General features: G+C 37.9%; 1 long non-coding RNA gene across 2 annotated transcripts in view; it reads right to left on the bottom strand.

Annotated features, from left to right (window-relative positions):
* Positions 1-24,783, bottom strand: part of LOC109547963 (uncharacterized) — a 171,104-nt gene that overhangs the window by 25,563 nt on the left and 120,758 nt on the right. For both annotated transcript variants that reach the window (XR_012333064.1, XR_002173973.3), the window contains 2 exons: positions 4,562-5,981; positions 164-394 (listed from right to left, as the gene is read on the bottom strand). This is a non-coding gene — a long non-coding RNA (uncharacterized lncRNA). The remainder of the gene's footprint in view (positions 1-163; positions 395-4,561; positions 5,982-24,783) is intronic.

Here is a 24,783-nt window from a genome sequence, read left to right as displayed (position 1 = left end):
CCAAGAAGCTGAACTTTACCTGTTTCATAAACACCTCTTCTAAAACAGATAGCAGAAATGGAGAGGAGAGGCAAACGAATGCTTATTTCCAATTCAGCTAAAGAGAGTCCGTCCTGGAGTTTGCAGAAGTGGAAAAATGGTACAGAAAGGCATAAGCACATACCCTATTTAATAGAGGGAGCCTTTATGATTGTCTGGAACAAAGCAAGGGCTTCCTCACCCTGGGTTTTCGTCTTGACAAGAGGATCAGCTCACTCAGGGCTGCAGACTGGCTCAGAGGGAATGCCTCCAGAAGTGTAGGGCAACCCGCTGCTCCCTCCTCTGTCTGGGCTCCAACTTGACTGGGGACTATCTGAACACCTGATGGGAAGCCAGATTGATCCGGTCGTCCTGCCTGAAGGTACAATGGAGCAGGAACTGGGTGTGAGGGAGGAAAAGGGGACTTGGCTCAACATACTTTTTAAAAATAAGCTTTGAATGTAATAAAAGATGCACATTATGTTCATCAAGGGAGAGTTCCGTATGTTATGTGAAAAGACTCTTTTTAAGAACAACGCTCTTACTCTAAGGAAACCGATATCTGCCCCATGTAATTTCATCAAATGACTGTTCATACATCTGTGTTGATGGATCCATTTGTTAGGAGTACTTTCTCATAGCAAATGTACTCATGTTCTTCTATATTCTTAGCCTTCTCCTTCCCTTTTTCTTCATTTCTAAAGTGTGATAGCATGATTCCCCAAGGAAGTCTGGTGGTCCATCACTGCAGAAGGCTCTCCTCACAGTGAAGACTGATACTAAAGAATTCCATTTACCGAAAGCATTGCTCACCCTTATCTCCAGCTTGGCGAGGAACTGGCACTATAAGTGACAGATGGAAAAGGAGTTTTAATTACTAAAAGGCTATGCTGGCTAAAGGTGTTGGCCAAATGATTCTTCTGGAACTTGTCTACATAACATCAATAGTTGCTGTTTTAGACCAAAAATTGATTTTTATATTTAAAAAATTGGATTAACATCCCTAGAGGCAACGCTGTATAGTGGTTTGTAAAACTAACTGCCGCCATGTCCTGAGGCACGATGTCATCTAATCCTTAGGACGATTTCATGACTGGCTTTGAAGTCAGGCAGATCAGTTGCACTGCTTTAGAACTTAGTTTTCTTGTCTGTAAGATGGGGTAATGATACCTCATGAGATTTGGGGGAGGATAAAATGAAATCATGCATGTAAATTGACTAAAGCACAGCCTGCAGCCTTCAGTAAACTGTGCCTATCCTAAAGACCTATCAGAAAGCGCAATGTTATCATCCCTGTGCTGCTGGGGTTTGGCAGCTACACTCAAAGAGCCATCCAGCCATTATGCTCATCTTTGAAGAGCAGAATTGGCTGGCCATTTTGAAAATAACCACTTTCAAAAGGAAGATGTATTAGAAAGAGTCCATTGGGCTTCCCTGGTGGCGCAGTGGTTGAGAGTCTGCCTGCCGATGCAGGGGACACGGGTTCGTGCCCCGGTCCGGGAGGATCCCATCATGCCGCGGAGCAGCTAGGCCCGTGAGCCATGGCCACTGAGCCTGCGCGTCTGGAGCCTGTGGTCCGTAGCAGGAGAGACCACAGCAGTGAGAGGCCCGCGAACCGCAAAAAAAAAAAAAAAAAAAAAAAAAAAAAAAGAGTCCATTAAGCTTCTTCTTTCAAACCTTCCTCCCGGTGAAAGCCACTGCTGAATCCCCCTGAAAATTCCCAGTGGATCCTCAGAATTGAGTTACTAATAGTCCACTGATTGGATATACTAGTATGAATTTAACCAGAACTCTGTGGGTAGATATTTAGGTTGTTGTCAATTTTAAAATACTTTAAAAAGTCCTGTGGTTAATATAGTTACATTTATACTCCACCACCCCACCTGCCCACATTGCAGATGATTTCCTCAGAAGGGATTCTCAGAAATAAGACAGATGACTGGGTTTTAAAAAGTGAGCATTTTTATGGATCTTGATATATGTTGTCAGATTGCTTTCCCATTGACAGTACACTGTGTGAATGGAGTTTTACCAAACTCTAGCATAAACTTGTTGTGGTGGAAGTCTTGACTTAGGCTGCTTCTTTAGATGACATGTGCTTACACTAAGATGCGTTAACTGTATAGAAATTAGTATCCCATTCCTAGGTTCGAGTCACTGAATGGCAGGCTGTCTGAATACCTATTGCTACCACACAGCTCTCTCTCTCTCTCTCTCTCTCTCTCTCTCTCTCTCTCTCTCTCTCTCTCTCTCTCTCTCTCTCACATGGTTATTAAGCTACATGGCTGAACTAGAGTCTTGCCTGCACCACTGCTGAGGAACTGGTAGAAGCCTAGATGGGGATGATAATGTTCCGTCCTCCTTCCAATCTAAATAGCTGGGTTTGAGAGCCCACAGAAAGCCTCTTCAGAACCACCTGATTGGTTGGGGTCTGGGGAAAGGTGTCCATTTTTGTTGCCCTTGTTGTTTCCAAAACCCGGCTAAAAGACCTGACTAGATATACACGCAGCCTGTTATTCCTGAGGTTACTGCGATCCTCTCCAAGGCCTTGCAAATCATCGGTGAAAAACACAGCCTACTTTCAAAGAATTCAAATGGCTCACCTTCAAAGAGCGGCTTCATTTAGAGCCACCTGGCGCCACTGCCTCTGCCTCCTGTCTGGGGAGAGAAGGGGAGCCGCTGCTCACCACCAGCTCCTGCCCTCCTAACCCGTTGTTGCTTGTTACATCAAGGTAAGAAAGTTTTCTGTGTATAATTTGTGAAGTTCCCTTAAGCAGACAGTGCTACATAAATGTAAAATGCTGCTATTAATAATAAAGTTTGGCACACCTAAGAATGCTGTAGAATTAAAGTAATGAGATTCTATTTTTAGGCAGACTGGGCAATAACATGCAAGTATGATAAGGCTGTGCTTTAAAGCTCACTTTAACCTTCCATTGCTCTAAAGAGTACGTTTTCTGGGCCGCCTACACAGCAGTCGGCTGCCCCGAGCTCTAACGGTGTAGGTGAGCTTGGAGCCCAGCGGGCCTGGCTAAAAATAGGCTTTGGTCCTTCTCAGAGGGAGCGTACCTCACACACAGCTTGCTTTCACAACATCTAGATGGACCTCTTTGGTCACCTCGCAAACCTTCATCACTACCTTGGAAACGATTAGAAAAGTTTCTAGAATGTGCTTTGAAATTCTTATACATCTATAATTATGTGAAGGTATAAGACGTGTTTGGGAGACTCCATTATGTTTATTTTCAGATGTAAAGATATTTAACAGAGGCCCAGGTTCGAAGGGATTCACAGCTAGAAAAGAAGTCTCACTCCTCAGGGGAAAAAAAATGATTAGCTCTTCCTCCACTAATGTTCAGCTCAATGCTTTGTCAATAACAGTAACTCTTCTTCACCAACTTAGTGCAGCCTATAAAGATCCTTATGACCCATAATTACAGATGCAGATTTATGTCAAAATGCATATATAAATCTCTGGTTCTGGCTATGGTTCACCTCTTATCAGAAAAAAGATTTGTGTAAGGAGACACTCTCCTTGATCCCTATGCATATATTTTCCTTCCGATTTGGGGGCAGAATTATAAGGGTTTGCTACCTATGACCCAAGGCACATTCCAGGTTCACAGCTGGAGGGAGTGAGGAGTTGGCTGGCTTTGACGGTGGGTAGTGGGGGGAGGGGGAGGTAGCCATGGAAATATATTTTCTGGGAATATTGCTTTCTGGCTAAATCAAGACCGCCTTTTCGACACCTGCAGGCCAGCCACCATAAATCAGAGCAAAGATGATTATCTGAACAGAGGGAGAGGGGTTTTAAAATGACTGGACTTCCTGAGGCTGAAGCCTAGCACTTGATTCAGGGACACAGGGAAGTCTTACACCTGATGGCTTATCAAATTCCACGGAAACCTGAGTGGGCAAAGGAGATGTCAGGCTGGCCTTGCTCAGGATTCTCACATGCTAGGATTTGTTTTGTGATGCATTTCCTGCTAGCAAATCTGAGGGGTTTTTTGTTGTTATTTTTTTTCGGTTTTTTTCTTGCGGTACGCGGGCCTCTCACTGCTGTGGCCTCTCCCGTTGCGGAGCTCAGGCTCCGGATGCGCAGGCTCAGCGGCCATGGCTCATGGGCCCAGCCGCTCCGCAGCATGTGGGATCTTCCCGGACCGGGGCACGAACCCGTGTCCCCTGCATCGGCAGGCGAACTCTCAACCACTGCGCCACCAGGGAAGCCCCAAATCTGAGTTTTGAACCATCATCTGATCATCTCCAGGGAACAATCTCCCTGATGGTAGGACTTCCTCAGCACCCATGAAGGATGGGAGAGGTGCATCCACCCTCTCTCTGTGAACAGGTAACTGCTGAAAAATTGCTCGAGCTTCTATATAGTTGCTGTCCGAATGCTGGATCTGGGAGGTTATTAAAGAGTGTGCCTGGAAATCCCATTGTTTTCTTACCTGCAGATCTCAACTCTGTACACCTAGACAATAGGTGTTTAACTCTCAGACAGTGTTCATAAAAATACATAGAAACTTAAACACCTACCTACCTTATAACAAATCAATTCCACTTCTGGGAGTACACCCAGAAGAAACAAGTGCACATGTCCACAAGAAGACTTGCACAAGGAAATGCATTACAGCTTTCTTCATGACAGCCCAGACAACCCAAATGTCCATCAACAGGTGAATGGATAAATAAACTGTCTTATATCCCTGCATTCAGCAATAAAAAGGAATGAGTTACTGATACCGACACAACAAAGATGAATCTAAAAATGTCACACTAAGTGAAAGAAGCCAGACACAAGAGTCCATAATGTATGATTCCATTGATATGAATTTCAAGGACAGGCAAAACTAGTCTATAGAAATCGAATTAGAATTCCAGCTACTTCAGTGGGAAGAGGGTTATTGACTAGAAGGGAGCACAGGGAACACTCTAAGTGACGAAAATGTTTTATATCCTAATCTGGGCAGTGGTTAACATGGCATATAATATGCAAAAAAAATCATCGGGCTGTATGTTTACTTTGTAAATTATAGTTTAATAAATGAAAAGTTTAAAAAGCTCTCTGGAAAACATACATGGAGAAAAGCTCACTTTGTAAGAATGATCATGAACAGACAAAGATTAAATCACGAAGATAATCTAAAGAGTAAATGAAAAAAACATGAGCCTTTCACTTCTCGCTTTTATCACAGGACATGAAAACGCTGGGGCTTAGGAAACTAAAATCATTGTATGATATGCTTAGGAATTCACTGAGCGTTCTTTAATGGTTTATTTTCAGAATGTTCCTGTTAAATTAGGAAGTGTTTCATTTGCAAGTTTCTCCTTAGGAAATGGTGTTGTTTCAAAATAAACAGTCAGGAAATACATATTTTAAGTTGATTCATCACTTGTCTTAGCAAGAGATCAATTAGCTAATGATACCGTTGGCCTCAAGCATTCTTCAGTAAAATGTATTTCATTCTCCTGAATATTTAGATTAATTAAGGTATGAGGCCGCGGTGTTTTTATGACAAAAAATTGATATTAAATACACATTTCCCATTTTTCATGCAATACACCTCAGTTCTTTTGCATCTGTCTTATGATAAAGACTTCCAATTGTTAAAGGAAGTCTTTGGGGGTACTTGCTTTCCTGTGTCACTAATGAAACAAAGAAGGCTTATTTTTTTAAGAACGATCATGACAGAACTTCCACATGGCGTCTGCTACTCATTATTCAATTGACATTTCCATTTCTGGAATTCTAAAGTTTGTCTGAAATTGTTAGTGACATTTATAAAATGCTTGCAGAATTTTAAAATGGACCCTAGAGATCACCAAGTCCTTCCCCCTCATTTAAGATGAGGAAACTGAAATCAGGAAAGGTTAAGAGACTTGCCCAGGGTTCGACTTCTTTGGCTGACTTTTGTGTAGAGTTGGAATGCCTTCCTTCGACTCCACGATAACAGCAGATTCTATGATCGAAGAGATATCACAGCTATAACATTGGTAAACATGTGCACATTTTATAAAATGAGGAATTCAGTTAAAGGTTGTCTTCAGGACCTAGAGTATTTCACAGTCCTGGAAATACTGTTTCCAACCTCTAGACAGTTTGCCCACAGTGAAGCTCGTATAATCAACATTAGGCTAAGCCTTTCTATCTCCCTTACCTGTATTACCGCATTTAGAACTCTGTGAATCAATATAATGTAAAAAATATGGTTTAGGGGCTGCATTGCAAGGGTTCACTTCTGATTTCACTACTTATGAGCTGTGTGGCAGTGTAACTTGCACTCAAATCTCAGATTCCTAATCTGGCAAATGGGGATAATAATAGTATCTTATGTCATTTTTTTAAGGTTTAAATAAAATGATATAAGTCAAGTCAGCCTGGTCCTTAATAAATATTCAATAAAGGTTAGCTAATAGATCATTTTGGAATTTCCAAAAAGAAAATTATACCTCAATTTATTTTGTTTGATTTTCCCACTTCCACCTTTTTGCATGTACAGTTCTGTGCCCTGAATACTCTCCTCTCTCCTCCTTTTTCAGGCTCCTCTTAGCTCTAGCTCCCTCTATCATTACCCACCTGGTCCTCCACACACCCCTGATCCGCCTGATTTCCCATGCAAAGCTCACAGTACACATTTTAGCACTTGACTCTGGGTCTTACAATGCTCTTTAATTATTTCATCTGATGTAAGTTATATAATGTATTTCTTTTGCATCTTTAACAGGGCCTAGCATCGTGAAGGGCATGTAGCAAACGCTTGAAAATCATTGTATCAAAGAATTAAAATAGAAAACCTTCAAAATATTAAGCCTTGATTCCAGTGATGGCTGGTGAACTATTTTAATGGAGATCGTCTATAAAATCTATTTTATAATATTTTTAAAATAGTTTATATAATAAGAGCATTGTAGCCAGAAACAAAAAACAACACAGTCAAACCAAAATAACACATCAAACAAACAAACAAAAATAAACCGTGCCTGGAGTGGAATTATGACGTTTGCTATAATACAGATTCTGAAAATCTGGTGTGTCCTTTTTAGTTCTGTAATAGTGCATGCAATCTAGTATGAAGACCAAAGTCCTATTTTTGATTTATGTATCAAATAATGACACAAGGCCACAAAGAACAAACGAAACCATATCACCAGCTTATGTTCACAGTCATACTCTTTTTAAATACCAGGAAGTAACAGAGCCATCAAGAATACACCACAGTAACACTAGTAATACAAAGAACAAGTAATACGATGTATTCAACATGTATCAAGTTTAAATATGTTTACAGCAATAGTGTAAAGGAAAATAAAAGTAAAAGATTGAAAAAGTAAAAAAAAAAAAGAATATACTACAGCAATGATAAGACTTATGGTTAACATTTTACATATTTTTATAAATTAATTAATTTATTTTTTGGCTGTGTTGGGTCTTTGTTGCTGCGTGCAGGCTTCTCATTGGGGTGGCTTCTCTTGTTGTGGAGCATGGGCTCTAGGCACGTGGGCTTCAGTAGTTGTGGCACGTGGGCTCAACAGTTGTGGCTTGCAGGCTCTAGAGCGCAGGCTCAGTAGTTGTGGTGCATGGGCTTAGTTGCTCCGCGGCATGGGGGATCTTCCCGGACCAGGGCTCGAATCCCTGTCCCCTGCATTGGCGGGCGGATTCTCAACCACTGCGCCACAAGGAAGTCTGACATTCTACATATTTACATATATATTTTTATGTATCTCAGGAATAGAGACTGCCTTGTCAAAAGCTTTCAAAAAAGCACCCCCAGGGCTTCCCAGGTGGCGCAGTGGTTGAGAGTCCGCCTGCCGATGCAGGGGACGCGGGTTCGTGCCCCGGTCCGGGAAGATCCCACATGCCGCGGAGCGGCTGGGCCCGTGAGCCATGGCCGCTGAGCCTGCGCATCCGGAGCCTGTGCTCCGCAACGGGAGAGGCTGCAACAGTGAGAGGCCCGTGTACCGCAAAAAAAAAAAAAAAAAAGTACCCCCGAATACTTGGGCTTTATAGTGATACTGTACTAGAATACTTTCATTCCCTTTTTAATGCTATGATTAGAAACATTTCACAAAAGTTCTTTCTCAAGTACACTCAAGAATGTAGAATTGTTTAGACACTTGCCATTTACACCAAAACTTTAACCTTTTCAAGGCCTTGGTCCAATTTTGTAATTTACATAAACAGTAAATATTTTTTTTTCCTGTTGACAAATTCATTGCTAACTGAAGCATCAGAATTTTACTTTTTATGTAATTCCTAGGTAGTGGCCAAGATATCCTAAGCGCCAGAAGAAGCAAAGCCAGGGAATACGTAATTCCTCCACTTTCTCTTGCTAAGTGATTGTGCTTGACAGGAACGAGGCTTGTTGGGACACCACTTGGCAAAGAGTTTTGCTTACCTAGTTACTCAGGTGCCCGTGTACACCTGCAGTTGTTAGAATAATGCACTCACACTTACACAACCACACAACTGTAAGTAATATACAGGGTGTTTATGGTATTATCGTCTAATTTTTCTTCATTCATCCATCCATCCAACAAGTGTTGAATATTTACTCTGTACCCAGCAGAAAAGAAAACACAAACATGCCTGTCCTCATGGAGTCTAATTCTAAGACCTTCTTTGAACCTCTCAGACCTTGGTCCTTTGCCTCAATTCCACCATTAGGTTTTGACAACAGTAGTAAATAATTCTATGCATTCATGTGGTCAGTAAGGATTTTCATTTCAGAATTATCTGTTTTATGCTATATGAACATACATGTCTCGTTCTTAAAATATAACCCAAATATATATTAATTAATTTAAAAAGTCTGATATCATTTCTTTCTTTAGAGCCTTTGCAGTGGACGTGTTTTCTTAATAAAGTGTGTCATGGGAGCATTTTTTTTAATGAAGAAAATTGGAATTATTTCAATGGAGCTTATGTGCCTGAGTGTCTGTAATACTTGGACAATTAGTTAATTGATGGGCCCATTAATGTTTTGCAGAGACTAGTTTTGTTTGTGGTAAATTGCCTTTTACTTTTTTCATCTTCAAAAATAGAATCAATTTATTGTGTTATTTGGCCTATTCTCTTTGATATTATAATGTATGCTAATAATAGTATTTGGAGTCTAGTGGTCTTGGCCTGGATTTACATGTTCAAATACGAGTGATGGGTATAATGTCAAGATCACAGCTACTTTGATTCTCAGCAAAGATGGTTAACAAAGTATGTGATTCAGTTTGCACACCAAAATTGGTAGCAACCTATACTGTGCTCAAGTGGAGTAGAATTCAGGACCTCCTAAGATGTTAATTGTTCCTTTAGGTGATGGTGATTTGATGAAGTATTAGGAAAGGTGGGCATAGTGATTAAGATTAAGTAGGATTTCTCTGCCCCATAGAAAGTATTTTCAGAATTGTTAATGATTTGTACATCCCTATGACCCCAGTGAGATTACCAGGAAATGGAGAAATCAATGCTAATTGACTAGGTTCAAAAAAACAGGGAAACACACAAGCCCTTTTCTGTTTTAAAGGGCAGTTTTTTTTAAGCACTATGTATGACTGCCCCACATTATCCCACACTACAGAGGCAGTCAGTTGTTTGTATCATATATATGCATTCCAGGATAGAGAGCTATGTAAGAATGTAATTTGAAGCAAAGAGCAGTTGAGAAGTTATGAATTGCAATTATGAATGGAAGCTATGGACTGCAGCCAAAAATCAGTTGGGTCCATATCTATGAATCTGAAATCGAGTTTTGGAATATGCCTCTGTTTTCTAAACATTTCCAAAGAATTTTTTTCAGTTCTTGGAAGTCATAAGAAGATGAGTCCTTTTATTGCTTATGGGACTGAACTAAATGAAAATTATAAAATAAAATAACTGAAAAAAAACCCAGTAGCATTTATATTTTGCTTGTCATTTGTCAAACATATGCAAAGTACAGAAAGTGTTTTATTTCACTTTTATCTTAACCCTATGAGATTAGCATACTTTAGTATCCCTTGAACAGCTGAGGAAACTGAGGCATGGAGAGATCAAAAGCCTTTCTAAGCTCACATAGCTAGTATTTGGGTGGGCGTCCCATAGCCCATGCCTTCTTGAAACATCTTTTTACAATGCCTGTCAAGTGTTAGCAAGAGAAAACAAAATCCTGTATTCCTCTTTTTTATCCCATGCTGTTTATTCAAAGGTCAAATTCACATCTTTTCCAGATGGACATTTTGTGGTTCTTTGTGGAGGATGGTTCATGATACTTTTCAAAGACCTCTTTGACTTAGGGGCTTATTTCCAACATCAAAAGTTGCCGGATCTGAGCAGCTTGAAATTATCTGGTGCTTACTTGCAACCTTTTTAGCAAATGCCCTTCTCGCTTAGAGTGGTTTTGGTATTACATATTTAATGAAAGTGTCTGCTACCTGCCCTTGGAAAATATCTTGGTTTTATGTCTCCCAGACTGCTTGTTGCTGAAGGCAAAATGAGGAATGGAGAGTGGTGGAATTTCACTGTGCTATAGAAATTAGGTGCGACTACTACATTAAAAGCAACAGCAGGTGCTATAAATCTGAACTTTGTTTCTCGGGAAGAAAATAATAAAAGTAAAACATGTGAATGGATAGGCTACTAAATTGCCAAGTTGAAGACAGTTTTTCTAAGGAAACAATTAAGCCTTTCTACAAAGAAATCATGTTTTATCTTGGATTGCACTTAAAATGCAGATTTCTAAATAATTAATCATTCATTCAATTTCTACAAAGCCATTTCATCTCCTTCAGGATGCTTCTCTTTTTCCAATATTTAAAAAATATTTTATTTTTATTTAAAGCAATTCATATTTATTGTAGAACATCTAGAAATATATGAATAACCCAGAATATCACAATACAGAGATATATGCTGTTAACATTTTAGTATAGATTCTTCCAGTATTTATTTTACACACACACGCACACACACACACACACACACATATTTTTTAATGTAATCTTTTCTTGTTACATAATATATCACAGAATCTTTCCATCTTATTAAATATTCTTTGGTAGCATCATTTTTAATGGTGATTGTATCATATATTAACCAAAACATTATGCTGGAAATTGAAATTGTTTCTAGTTTTATACCATTATAAATAATGCTGCAATGAACACACTTGTAGCTAACTCCTGGTGTATATATATTTATGATTATTTTTCTTAGGATAAATTCCTATAACTGGACTTCTTGACACCAAGTATTTGGGAAATAACACTGCCCAATTGCTCCTCCTGAAAGGAATCAATTTACAGTCACACAATATGGCATTTCTGATCTTTCTTTTGTGTAGTTTTGGTGAGCTCGCTCTTTCTTTCTTCCTTCCTTTCTCCCTTCCTTCCTTCCTTCCTTCCTTCCTTTCTTTCTTTCTTTCTTTCTTTCTTTCTTTCTCTTTCTTCCTTCCTTCCTTCCTTCCTTCCTTCCTTCCTTCCTTCCTTCCTTCCTTCCTTCCTTCCTTCCTTCCTTTCTTTCTTTCTTTCTTTCTTTCTTTCTTTCTTTCTTTCTTTCTTTCTTTCTTTCTTTCTTTCTTTCTTTCTTTCTTTCTCTCTTTCTTTCTTTTTAACCAGCAAAACAAGTCCCCTCTTTGTCCGTATGTCCAGTGGACAATGGATGAGCTGAGACAGTTGTTGGTCAGTCACCTGTCCATTCATTTCCATCTCTATCTCAGGCTTCATATTTGCTCTATTGCACTTTGGTAAGGTTGTTGCAAAGGAGAGAGAAATGGCAGGGGAGCAGGGTGAGGAAAGAAGCAAACACACTATCCTAGTCCTGAGTCTTTAGGATACAGTGCTTTCCATGGACACACTTATGATAGAGGGGGGAAAAATGATGCTCCTTATTTTTATTCATCTTCCGTAGAAAGTAGGATTTGGAACACTATATTAGAGGGTGTGAAAGGATACTAACAAATAAAAAATCCTGTTGGGTTGTTTTTTAGTTCTGCCCTGCTCAGTGTGTCCTTTCCATGGTGGCTTGGGGTTCCTCCTTAGCAAGATTCTCCTCCTCATCTGTGGTCAACAGTGGCTTGCTCTAGTAAGCTAGAATGACTGTGGTCCTTAAAACCACAGAGAAATTCTTTTTTTTTTTTTTTTTGCGGTACGCGGGCCTCTCACTGCTGTGGCCTCTCCCGTTGCGGAGCTCAGGCTCCGGACGCGCAGGCTCAGCTGCCATGGCTCACGGGCCCAGCTGCTCCGCGGCATGTGGGATCTTCCCGGCCCGGGGCACGAACCCATGTCCCCTGCATTGGCAGGCGGACTCTCAACCACTGCACCACCAGGGAAGCCCGACACAGAGAAATTCTTTATAAATTGAGTTGGACTCCTGGAAGGATGATATCTGCCCTCAACTCTTAAAGGACTACTTCATCTTTAAGCAGAGATTTGAAAAAATCAAATCCCAGCTTTTTATTTTTAGAAAACACTTGGAATGATCATTTTTTCTTTCCCAAATATATTGTACATGAACAAAATAGGGAAACATAAACTCGTAGGAATCTATCTGAAATATAGTAAAAAATCACTTATTCAAATAAGATGAATTTATTTTGGATAAAAATAGTGTTGGTTAATAGCACCAGCCCTCTTTATCCAATTATGTCTGCATAATAAACCATAGGGCCAACTGCTTTAATTCTATGTAATTTACCTGTAGACTCACATGGAGCAGAAATACTGTTTTCCTTTCTTTTCTTCTTGTGAACAAGCAAAACAAGTCATTTAGTGTGAAAGATCTTGGGGATTAAGTCAGTTGAAGCTGATGCGGTCCACTGACCACAAAGAAGAAAGTGGAGCTCTGATAATAAAACATCTAGCAAACAGATAGAGTTACAGCAAAATACATTTCATAACCCAAACGTGAAACTAAACGTTGGCTATATGCCTTCAAAGTGGTTGACAGAAATGCGCTTAGTCCAAGGCATATGTAAACTGGAGATGTCACACATTAATCCTAGAGACAACTGAAAGCCATTTAGCCCATGGATTGACTGTAAATGTGCAAAAATTGGATTGGACATTCCAAACTCAATTATTCAAAGCAAGGTTTTCTTCTATTACATTTATTCTTCATAAAATAAATTGGTGCCACTAAATTATCCTGTGTTTTAAATGTAACCTTTTGCCAAAACCCCTTAGTTCAAAATAGTCCATTTATTGCATGTCATATACCTCTTCTTAATCTAGACAAATACAGCTGTTTCAGATTCCATAAGAAGATCTATTAATATGTATTTTTAGTATTTTGACTTGTTCACCATAATTAGCCCTGATGTGTTCCCAACTCAATAGTCTTCACTGATGGTGTATTTATAGTGATGGGAGAACTTTATCAAAACATCAAACCCACCACCCATGCTCCTGGGAGAGAGAAAAGAAGACTTTGGAGCTGCAAAATACACTCTGAGGATGAGTTTGTTAATACCACCAGCATAGTATTACAGACTGTAACCAGGTTAATGAACAACCTCACTCATTTGGAGTTAGAAGTTTTTTTTTTTTTTCTAAAGACCCAAATCATTTATTTTGGTCTGAGAAGCAGGAAGAGGAAGCAGTGACTTAGAATAGGTAACAGACCTGTGTGTTTGAGAACGGTAGCCAGTGAGAGCCAAAGTAACATATGGATACCCAAAGGAAGCATCTTCCCAAACAAGGAAACGCAAAGTTCTCATTTGCTATATCTCAAGGAATGATGGAAAGAAAGCACTTTAACCTTCTTTGACTGAACTAAGCTTCTCTGGCTTCTTGAAATAATAGTAAATGCTTCCATACTCTGTCTTGAGATGAAACCTCTAATTAAGTCAAGCCCAAGAAAGAGAATCATGCAAAGCCATGGTTCTCAGACTCTGACACCATTAACGCTCCAGGAGTTTGGCTGAAGTATCCTGGGAGGTCTGGGTCAGGGTTACTCTTGCTTCACCCAGAGCAGACCTGCTTTAATCTGAGCTCTACCTTAGATCTCTTTCTAAGTACACGCTTAAAAGAAGGCTTCCTTAGCAATAGTAACAGTGACAACAATAACAGCAACAGAAAAGTACTATGATTTAATAATTATTTAATAATGATTAAATTATAACCAGAATCTTAACTCAGCCATAGACAGCAGCATTGAAAGATGTTCTAATGCTTTTACAGACCATTACTTGAAAGAGAGATTAGAGTAGCCCTGTACCCAGCACAAAATACGTGCTCAATAAATGTTTGTGGAATGACTGAATTAGTGAATAAAAGAGAGAGGGAAGAGAGTTGCACCAGTGGTTTAAAGACCTAGATTCAAATCCTGATTTCTTGAGGGATCTTGGCTTCCTCTCTGGACCCCTGTTTCTCAAACTGATCAGTTTTGAGATCCCGTACAGTTCTGCCTGGAATTATGACCAGAATGTATGCTGTGTTGTAAAGGAATTGGAAAGGGAAAGAGCAGTTAGCAATGCTAAAGGTCAGGCAGGTCAATAAAGATCAAGCCACCAACAGCATCTACAGCTTGCCTGGAAGGCTGAATATCACTTTGCTGTTCTGTTCACAGCAATTTCACACACATCCTCAGAATACCCTCAGCCCTATTTTATAAATGACACAACTGAGATTTGGCAAGGCAAGTGATTTTCTTAATGTCACCCAAGTGGCGGAGCTGACATTGGAAGCTGAGTCTTCAGACTTCATCACCCTGTGGACTCAAATATACAAAAAAAGCTTTTATAACCTGGTCACCCAGGTGAGAGGGAAACATAAAGTGGTAGAAGGATTCCACAGAATTGGGGTGGCCTACTTCTTCTATGCAGAGAAGGAAGCCCATAACCTAAATCTCATGATTTCTGATCCAGAATTTCAGGCATGAAACTTTATGGCCTCTTGAAAGGTGAATGAGTAGGTTTGATTCATTGGAAGTCAGAACAGCTTTTTAAACATTTGAGAATCAAGATAGGTAGTTAGTCTGCCTTATAAAATTTTCTTATGGATGTCACCATCAGATAAATTTATCCTAGCTTAGTACACTGGGAAGCTATTCAAATCTATCACATTTTCACATTCAGTCATTGTTAGCTGAGGGTTTTAGCAGTAATCCTAGCTGCATCTTAATTCATGTGATCTTGGAAAGTAACGACTTGTTTTGCTATTGCCAAATTTCATCCGTTTAAAATAGGTCACCAAGATGTCACATTTTATGAGGTTATTTATACTACCTCCCTCTTTTTGGGCTGCAGCTTTGCAGGTTATTTTTCTTCTGTGTATTAATGAGAGGAGTTCAGAGTACTGAATTTTTGTTTATTGAAGAAATTGACAACTGTGACTCCTGAGTAAATAAAAAATAGAAAATGTGAAATAATGCAATACCTTATCTGGCCAAGAAAAGGCAAATTCTAATTTTATATTAATTATGAAAATCTTAAAGTGAAAATGCTCTTTATTTCCTAGTTTATTTGTAAATTGATATAATCTACACATGTAACTTTCAAAAAATCACCCAATAATATCTTAATAGTCCTTTAAAGTATGTGTATCTGTGTGTGCACATAAATATGCATACATATTCCACACACATTCTAACATAAAAATAAATGATTGATGACTTAGAAAAGATCTTGTCCAGTAACTACAATTTCTAGACATATGAACACAATAACTTTCTGCATATTAAAGGTAGCTAACAAATAGCAATGATATGTCCATTAACAAACTAATAACTCTAAGTTCTAACTTGTCCTAATTATTTCTAATTATCTCTGTGGAGACTAATATCTCAAAAAGTATGTATGTGTTGATGATAGAAAGCAGGTTGAAAAGTACTGATTTATTACAACCCTTCATTAAGGTTAAAAGCATTCCAGTGAGATGAAGACATCTGCCTTGTATTTTCACATTGCAGAAGAAAAGTTAAGGACAGGAAGAACAAAAAAGAAGGAAAACAATGTTTCAAGTTGAATTCAAGCCAGCTTTGAAGAAAACAATGCTAGCTTCATATCTTCAAAAGTTTTCAAGAAAGAAACTTCCCCATGCCGTGACTATTGTTTATTACAAAGCTACCGAATATATTTAATACTGTATATTAACAATAAAAATAATGCTATATGCCCCTAGGTTATTTTTCAAATTTTTATATGCAGTTAATCAACACATGTATCTTTCAATTGTCTTTTCTTTCTTCAAAAAGTTAACAAGAAGGCTACTACCAGAAAGAATTAAGATATGTTAATTATGCAATGTATTGGAACAAAGTTTTTTAAACAGGCCATTTCTTTCCTTTTCTATTAGAGGTGGGACTGGGTGAGGTTGGTAATTATAGGGTTTAGTGAATAGCCACTTGATATCTTGGAAATCAAAGGAAAGGGCCACTGGAGAGAGGCTGAACTTAGCTGTTGGAGGATTTTTATCTCTCTAAATGAGTGCTACTGACAGGAACCATATGTGTTACATACCATAGCTGAGGAAGAGAACATGGGTGGTTTTCCAAGGAGCTGTGACCTGCCTGCATATGCATGTCTATCTGGGAGCTCATGTACAAATCTGATGTATTTATGAGTATTCAATAAACACTTAGAGCCACATGTAAGTCTGAGGGCTATGTGTTTCTCTCATTTGAATGTTTATATGTGAATATTCAGGTTGATTTTGCCTTAGAATTAAAATCAATCTTTGTATTTTGCGGTGTTTCTCACTACACAAAAAAATCCATGAAAGTGTAAGGCTCCCTTTGAAATGACAGAAGAAAGATTCATTAGCTCCTAATTAAGCTTGTATTTAGCCCACTTGAAAATAAGAAACAGCTTAAGCAGGGCTGATGATCACTGAAAACATTTCACTTAAGTGAATGAGTTTACTTCATATTGTAGTGTCAGAGTTCTTGAATGGCAGATATTTTCCCAGGAAAAGCAGATGGAAGAGTCATTTTAATTCATGTTTTTGTGGCATATCTTTTTCCATTTTTTATTTTGCTTTTTCCATTTATTATTTATATGTGGCATATCCTTTTACTTTTAATCTACCTCTATCATTATGTGTGAAGTGAGTTTCTTGTAGAAAGCATATAGTGGAGGGACATGAAGTTTTTAAAACTTCATTCTGATAATCTCTGTTTTTTGAATGATGTGTGTAGACCATTTATATTTAATGTAATTATTGATATATTTAGATTTAGGTCTATCATTTTATTTTTTATTATCTTTTTTTGGTTTGGGGTTTTTTTTTAAAAGATTTTTTTGATGTGGACCATTTTTAAAGTCTTTATTGAATTTGTCACAATATTGCTTCTGTTTTATGTTTTGGCCCTTTGGCTGCAAGCCATGTGGGATCCTAGCTCCCTGACCAGGGATTGAACTTGCACCCCCTGCATTGGAAGGCAAAGTCTCAACCACTGGACCACCAGGGAAGTCCCTATTATCTGTTTTTAATTCATCTGTTTCCCCTTTCCTGTCTTCTTTTGGATTATTTGAACCATTTTTTTAGTATCCCATCTTAATTTATTGTATTTTTAACTATATCTCTTTGTATAGGTTTTTAGTGGTTACTCTAAGGATTGCAGTATATACAGTTAACTTTTCATAATCTTCTTGGACTCAATACTTTACCATTTCAAGTGGAAAGTAGAAAACTTACCACCATATTGATCCTTTTATATTCTCCCCCCTAGATGTTATAGTTGTCATATATTACATCTACACACATTGAAAAGTCTATCAGACAATGCTATAATTTTTCCTTTCAACCATCAAACTTTTTTTTTTTTTTTTTTTTTTTTTTTCGGTACTCAGGCCTCTCACTGTTGTGGCCTCTCCCATTGTGGAGCACAGGCTCCAGATGCGCAGGCTCAGTGGCCCCATGGCTCACAGGCCCAGCCGCTCCGTGGCATGTGGGATCTTCCTGGACCGGGGCACAAACCTGTGTCCCCTGCATCAGCAGGCAGACTCTCAACCACTGCGCCACCAGGGAAGCCCCATCATCAAACGTTTTTTAAAGAACTCAAGAGGAGAATAGTCTATTATATTCACCCAGATATGCATCATTTCTGTTGTATCTCATTCTTGATGTTGCAAGTTTCCTTCTAATATCATTTCCCTTCTTTCTGAAAAACGTCCTTTAGCAATAAATTATCTTAGTTTACCTTCATCTAAGAATGTTTATTTCACCTTCATCCTAAAGGATATTTTCTCTAGACACAGAATTCTGTGTTGATAGTTCTTTTCTTTCAGCACTTGAAAACTATTGTTCCACTTCCCACTTGTCTCCATGACTTTTGATGAGAAAGCTGCAGTAATTAGAATCCTTATTCTCCTATAGATAATATGCTGTCTTTCTCTGTTTACTTTCAAGATTTTTTCTTTGCTTTGAGTTTTCAGCAGTTTGATTATGATGTATCTAGGCATGGATCTCTGAGTTTGTCCTTTAGGGAATTCACTGTGTTTTTATTTTTTTCACTGAGCTTCTTGAACCTTTAGGTTTATATCTTTCACCAACTTTGGGAAGTTTTCAGTCATTATTTCTGCAATTCTTGTTGTTGTTTTTATTTTTAGTTTTTAATTTTTTAAATAATTTTTATTGGAGTACAGTTGATTTACAATGTTGTGTTAGTTTGTGCTATATAGCAAGGGTGAATCTGTTATATGTATACATATATCCACTCTTTTTTAGATTCTTTTCCCACATAGGCCATTACAGAGTATTGAGTAGTGTTCCCTGTGCTATACAGTAGGTCCTCATTAGTTATCTATTTTATGTTGTTGCTGTTTTTAGTACCACGCTATTTAGCCTCTTCTTCTGAGATTCAATTGGCATAAATATTAGGCCTTTTATTATTTTCCCACTGATACCTATGTCTCTGTTAATTTTTTCAATCTTATTTTCTCTTTGTTGTTGGGTTTGCATAATTTCTATTGACCAAATTTACATTCATGGACTCTTTCCTTTGTCATCTCCATTCTGCTATTGAGCCCATCCAGTGAGTTTTTTATTTCAGTTGCTGTATTTTTAGTGCTAAAATTTTCATTGGGTTCTTTTTTAAATTTTCTGTTTTTCTTCTGAGACTTTCTATTTTTCTAATTGCTTTAAGAGAGTTTGTCATTGCTTGTTTAAACATTTAAATAATGCCTGCTTTAAATTCTATTAGGTAATGTGAATGTGTTATTTTGACATTTGTTGACTGTTTTTTCCCATGGGAATTGAATTTTCCTGGTTCTTCCTATGGTAAGTAATTTTAGATTACATCCTGAAAATTTTGAATATTTTATTTTGAGACTGGGTCTTGTTTAAAACCTATAGAAAATATTGGTATTTTTGTTTCAGCAGGCAATTAGCCAAATTATGTTCAGGTTGCAAGTTCCAACTTGCTTTTTTTGGATTATGGTCCCCATCACATTTCAGTTTTGAAGGCCCAATGCTATTTAGATCTGTCTCATGTGTGCACCAGCCAGTGGTAAGTCTGAGACCTGGATAGGAGTCTGTCTATTCACTTTTCAAAGTCTTGTATATGCTGATTAGGATGAGATCCATTTATGTGCAACTCTTAGTGTCTTGGAGTCAATAAATAACTTTACTTGGCTGCAATCATGAACTCCTCCCTTTCCACAAACTCCCTAGTGCTTTCTGGCTTCCTGGGACCCGCTCTTTTGAGGCCCTCAGTCAGAAATGTAGGCTCTGCCATGTACTTTTGCAGCTATGCCTGCCTCCAGGACCATGCAACAGGGAAAAACTAATGGTAAACTCACAGCAGTTCAGTGGTACTTTGAGGTTTGGTCTTCTTCTCCAATTTGCTATTTATTATTTACTTTTCAGCATCCTCAGATAACTACTCCACACATTCTGTCCAGGTTTTATAGCTGCATTCAGAGAGAGAGTAGGGAGGAGTCTATTTTCTCCATCTTACCCATAACCTAAATCTTGACAGTGACATTTTTAAATGACACATTTTATTACAGTAAACTTGTCAATTAAATTTTCAGGTGTAGTGTCAATAATTGAGGACGTTCAATTTAAAAGGAAGTTTTCAGACATTTAAGTCTTAAATCCCCTAATGTTTTAAAGAATGGCATGCTTAGGTAATGACCTGGGAAATAGCTATGACAAAATCAATAGAGTGTCATATGACAAGATAGGCATGAGAACACAGATTCATTCATATGTCTGCATAAGATACATATGCAACCCTAAAATTTGCTCATTCTGATTTTGGTGGCTTGTCTACATGGTGTTTCCATAATGTATCATAATACAGTATCATAACGTGGGGTATTTTTAGTTCACAAATAATTTTTTTGTTTTTGTTTGTGCATATGTGTGCACATGGACATACACATATAAACAGAGCTTTATTCTCAAAAATAATCTGTTTGCAACTGGATTTCCCTAGAACAGTGGTCCTCAAACTTGAATATGCTCCACCTGCAGAGTTTTTGATTCAGTATTTCTGGGATGAGGTCCAAGAATTTGCATTTCTAACAAGACAATGCCAGATGATGCCACTGCTGCTGGTTTCAGGAGCACTCTTTGAGAACTGCTACCATAAAGAGATGAACAGAACACACCATAACTTTATGTGGCCCACCAACAGTGATGAATTGACGGTTTAATTGCAGCTTGTGACTTCCTATTAACCTTGTGAGATTTACCAAGAATAAATTCATTTTGGCCTTGAGTTGACTTCTTGTCACAATGACTCAAAATTTTCAGTGTTGATGAAAACTTAAATATTTCAGTCATTTCAATTGCAGTTATAAATAAATATACACACAAATGCATACGTAGTCTATTTATAATATTAATATTGCGAATTGAACAGAGAATCATTCATTCAATCAAATCAATTATTTGGTTTATCCAATGTCAAAAATTTTTGAAAATTAATTACCTTAATTGCTACTCATACAAACTTAAGTTTAACTCACTTTTAATCTAGAGCTGGAGTTGGCTTATGGGCCAAATCTGCCCCATGGCCTGTTTTTGTATGGCCAGTAAGTTAAGAATAGCTTTTACATTTTTAAAATGTCATTTAAATAAAGAGGAAGAAGAAGAATATACCATAAAAAACTGTATACAGCCCACAAAATATAGAATGTTTGACCCTCTACAGAGAAAGTTTACACACTCTGATCTAGAGCACTGTCTGGGTTAATTCGAGGTAGTGCGTCAAGGGATGGTACAGTGGAGTGATTAAAAACATAGTTTTTGTTGTCAGATTGCCCTCGTTCAAATCCTGCCTCTACTAACCACTTTATGTAGCCTTGTACCAATTAACACAGTATTTCTGTGCATCAGTATCCACATCTACAAAATGCAGATGATGAAAGGACTTAACTCATAGGGCCATTGTTGATTTAATGACTTTATACATATAAAGCCCTTAAAATAGCATCTGGCACATACATGGTCAGCACAAGATAGATAATAGCTACTATTATCTACTTGACAGAATACTGTGCAAACATTAAAAGTGATATTTATTCTAAGTATTCATAAAAGCATATGTAAATGTCTCCATTTAATATTAAGTGAAAAAAGCAAAGCACAAAATGTCCTGCAACAATTTGTAGAAGGAGGAACTCATAATAAGTATGCACTGGGAAAAACAAAACAGGAAGGAAATACTCCAACTTACTAGCAGTGCTCCCAACTTTTTACCCCACTTATTAGCAATGAGACTATGAATGGTTTTCCTCTTTCTACTTTTCTGTGTTTCCCAGTTTTTCTAAAATGCACTATGAATCTCAGCTTAATGGCTGTACCTCAGAAGCAGCTTATGCCCCTGCCAAGGTGCTTATCCTCAAGATAAGATAATGAGCCTGCAGCGGTCGCTATAATTCTGCCAGTATTTATTTTGGTCTTTGTAAGTCAGGCTGTTCACATTCTTTGTACATAGTTGTATTTAATTAGGACTTAGAGTTAGCCATAAAATGTGCATTAATTATCTGTTATTTCATAAATGATGGCCAAAATAACAACCCTTGATAGGAACAGTTTGGGGGTAAGCACCATTTGGTCTGTTCATCTTCCAAGACTCTCTGCCCCAAGCAAGAGATTTCTATTTGTTATCTCCTTTTATCCTGGAGAATTACTAATCCTTCACTACCATATTAAGTACCAATTAAGCAGAGATTTGTCATTCTTGCTCGAGAACATTGAGCTGGGCTGTGGCTGCATATTTCACAGACTTATGACAGAAATTATTTTAATTAGACTGCTGCTAGCAGCATTTAAAATAGTCTGTATGGTCAGAGAGAGGAAGAATGACTCCTCAGTCAGATAATTTACTTATTTTTCTTTTTCACTCACCATAAATCTTAGGATTGCGGTTATTAACGCTTTGGAGGGGGAAGGGGATAGTCAGGGAAAGAACTTAGCTTAACTTTATCTTACTTTAAATACCAGGAAGAAAAATCTCCCACAGCTTTACTGAAAAAGACACTCTTAAAAGAAAAATGTGTTCAAGCAAAAACTGACACCAACAGGATATTTTTTACATTAAACATGTTAAACAGTAAAGTGTGTTTAAACAATAAAAAGGATCCATGCACCTTTCCTATATAACTAAAGTGGTTGTAACCTTTCCTGTTCATCTTTGTAATGCCCCCCAAATGAAGTCATTATTTGGTAATTATTAGGTTAATCTGACACTGAAAAGCCAACTAAATAAGTAACAACGAAACTGATCTCCACATTTAGTACACCTTAATTAACACAAACATCAATTTTAAAAGAATAATTTTATTTTATGAACCTCTAAGATGAGAAATTTGATGAGTATATTTTTTCCTCTCTCAAAAAATTTCAAATAAGGATTTCTCCTCCTACCCCACCCCCAAATTTTGATCAATACTCAGTTAATTGGAATATTAGTCAGAATGTCTTATTTCTAAACATTCTGATTTGATTAATCAGATCAAACATATTTGAGTACATATCCTGAAAATATGCTATAATTTTTAACCATAAAAATGCATATTTTTCCTTTGTGTTCCTCACTCACACATATGGTCCAATCTTCCCTCCATCAAGCAGCCACAACCCCATCATTTTATCTTCAATTGGAGTTTTAATGCTTTATGGCTTACTTGACAGGTTTCCACATGAAAGCCAACTCGCATTCAAAATACAGGATGAATCCAAAGATTGTACGTATCACAGGTTCTTGAAGAACAAGTTAAATTCTGTATGCCCACCATTTATCATTGAAAATAAAAAACATACGTATCACATGATCCAATTTTAATGGAAAGATTGGAAGAATAGATAGAGCTGCATTGGATGTAATGCCACAAGAGAGTTGCCCATGGACACCCCAAAACCTCAGTAAGTCATGAATGGGCTTACAAGTTCCCTTCAGTCTGGCTGGCTACTACACTATTTTCACTAGTCCTTAAAAAAAGTGTCTTTTAAAAGAGAAGACTTGAAAACATGATTGCATTTCTTAATGGAGAGCTTTAGAAATGATAGCCTATGTAACTCTGTTGGAGAACTCAAAGATGACTAGAAGTGAATGGAAAGGGTTAGGGAAGAAGGAATTGTGGCCACACCCACTGGAGCACTGCAGATGGTTACTCTTGTCAGCCTGTGATGGTTCCATGAGCTGTGTCTGTGACTGATGCAGTGAGAAGATGGGCATGTGGCCATAGAGAGATGATGAGGGAAGTGAAACCTGGGCTCTTCCTTGGAACAATTATTGGCTAGGAATTAATAGTAATTGGTATGGTAATTAAGGCAGTCTTTTTTTTTACTTCCTGACTCTTCCAAGCCAAATTCTTAAAGTTTTATTTTCTTTCAAGTAACTTTGAACGGTGTTCATTCCATACTACGTATGACAATTTTAGTGTTACAAATATGGCAAAATTACATTGGTTAACATAGAAGTTCCAAATGTGTGCTTGTAAGTTCATTTGTTGGTAATACCCAGTGAAGGAAGGGTATGAACTTGCAGTCCCAAGATGAACTTCTGACATGGTTTAAACCCAGCCATTCTCTTCTCCATGCTGATATATGTTTTTTTTTTAACACCTTTATTGGAGTATAATTGCTTTACAATTGTGTGTTAGTTTCTGTTGTATAACAAAGTGAATCAGCTATACATATACATATATTCCCATATCCCCTCCCTCTTGCATCTCCCTCCCACCCTCCCTATCCCACCCCTCTAGGTGGTCACAAAGCACGGAGCTGATCTCCCTGTGCTATGTAGCTGCTTCCCACTAGCTATTTTACATTTGGCAGTGTATATATGTCCATGCCACGCTCTCACTTCGTCCCAGCTTACCCTTCCCCCTCCCCAGGTCCTCAGGTCCATTCCCTACATCTGCGTTTTTATTCCTGTCCTGCCCCTAGGTTCTTCAGAACCACTTTTTTTTTTTAGATTCCATATATATGTGTTAGTATACAGTATTTATTTTTCTTTTTCTGACTTACTTCACTCTGTATGTCAAACTCTAGGTCCATCCACCTCACTACAAATAACTCAATTTCATTTCTTTTTATGGCTGAGTAATATTCCATTGTCTATAAGTGCCACATCATCTTAATCCGTTCATCTGTCGATGGACACTTAGGTTTATTCCATGTCCTGGCTATTGTGAATACTGCTGCAATGAACATGATATATGTTTTTATCTGGTGTCTTCTTCTAAAACAGACCAATTCTATCTGTACTGAGGTGGTCATATTTCTTGATGATCTACCCAACTGTATAGGAAACAACTTAGCAACTGCAGCATCTCACCCTCTGTCCCAGCACTTAGTTTCATCATGTGTAGAGTCACATGACCCTTGAAACTA

Source organism: Tursiops truncatus, chromosome 7 (genome assembly GCF_011762595.2).
Source record: "Tursiops truncatus isolate mTurTru1 chromosome 7, mTurTru1.mat.Y, whole genome shotgun sequence".
Classification (NCBI taxonomy): domain Eukaryota; kingdom Metazoa; phylum Chordata; class Mammalia; order Artiodactyla; family Delphinidae; genus Tursiops; species Tursiops truncatus.
Note: the sequence above shows the minus strand (reverse complement) of the source record. Positions and strands in the feature narration are given on the sequence as shown.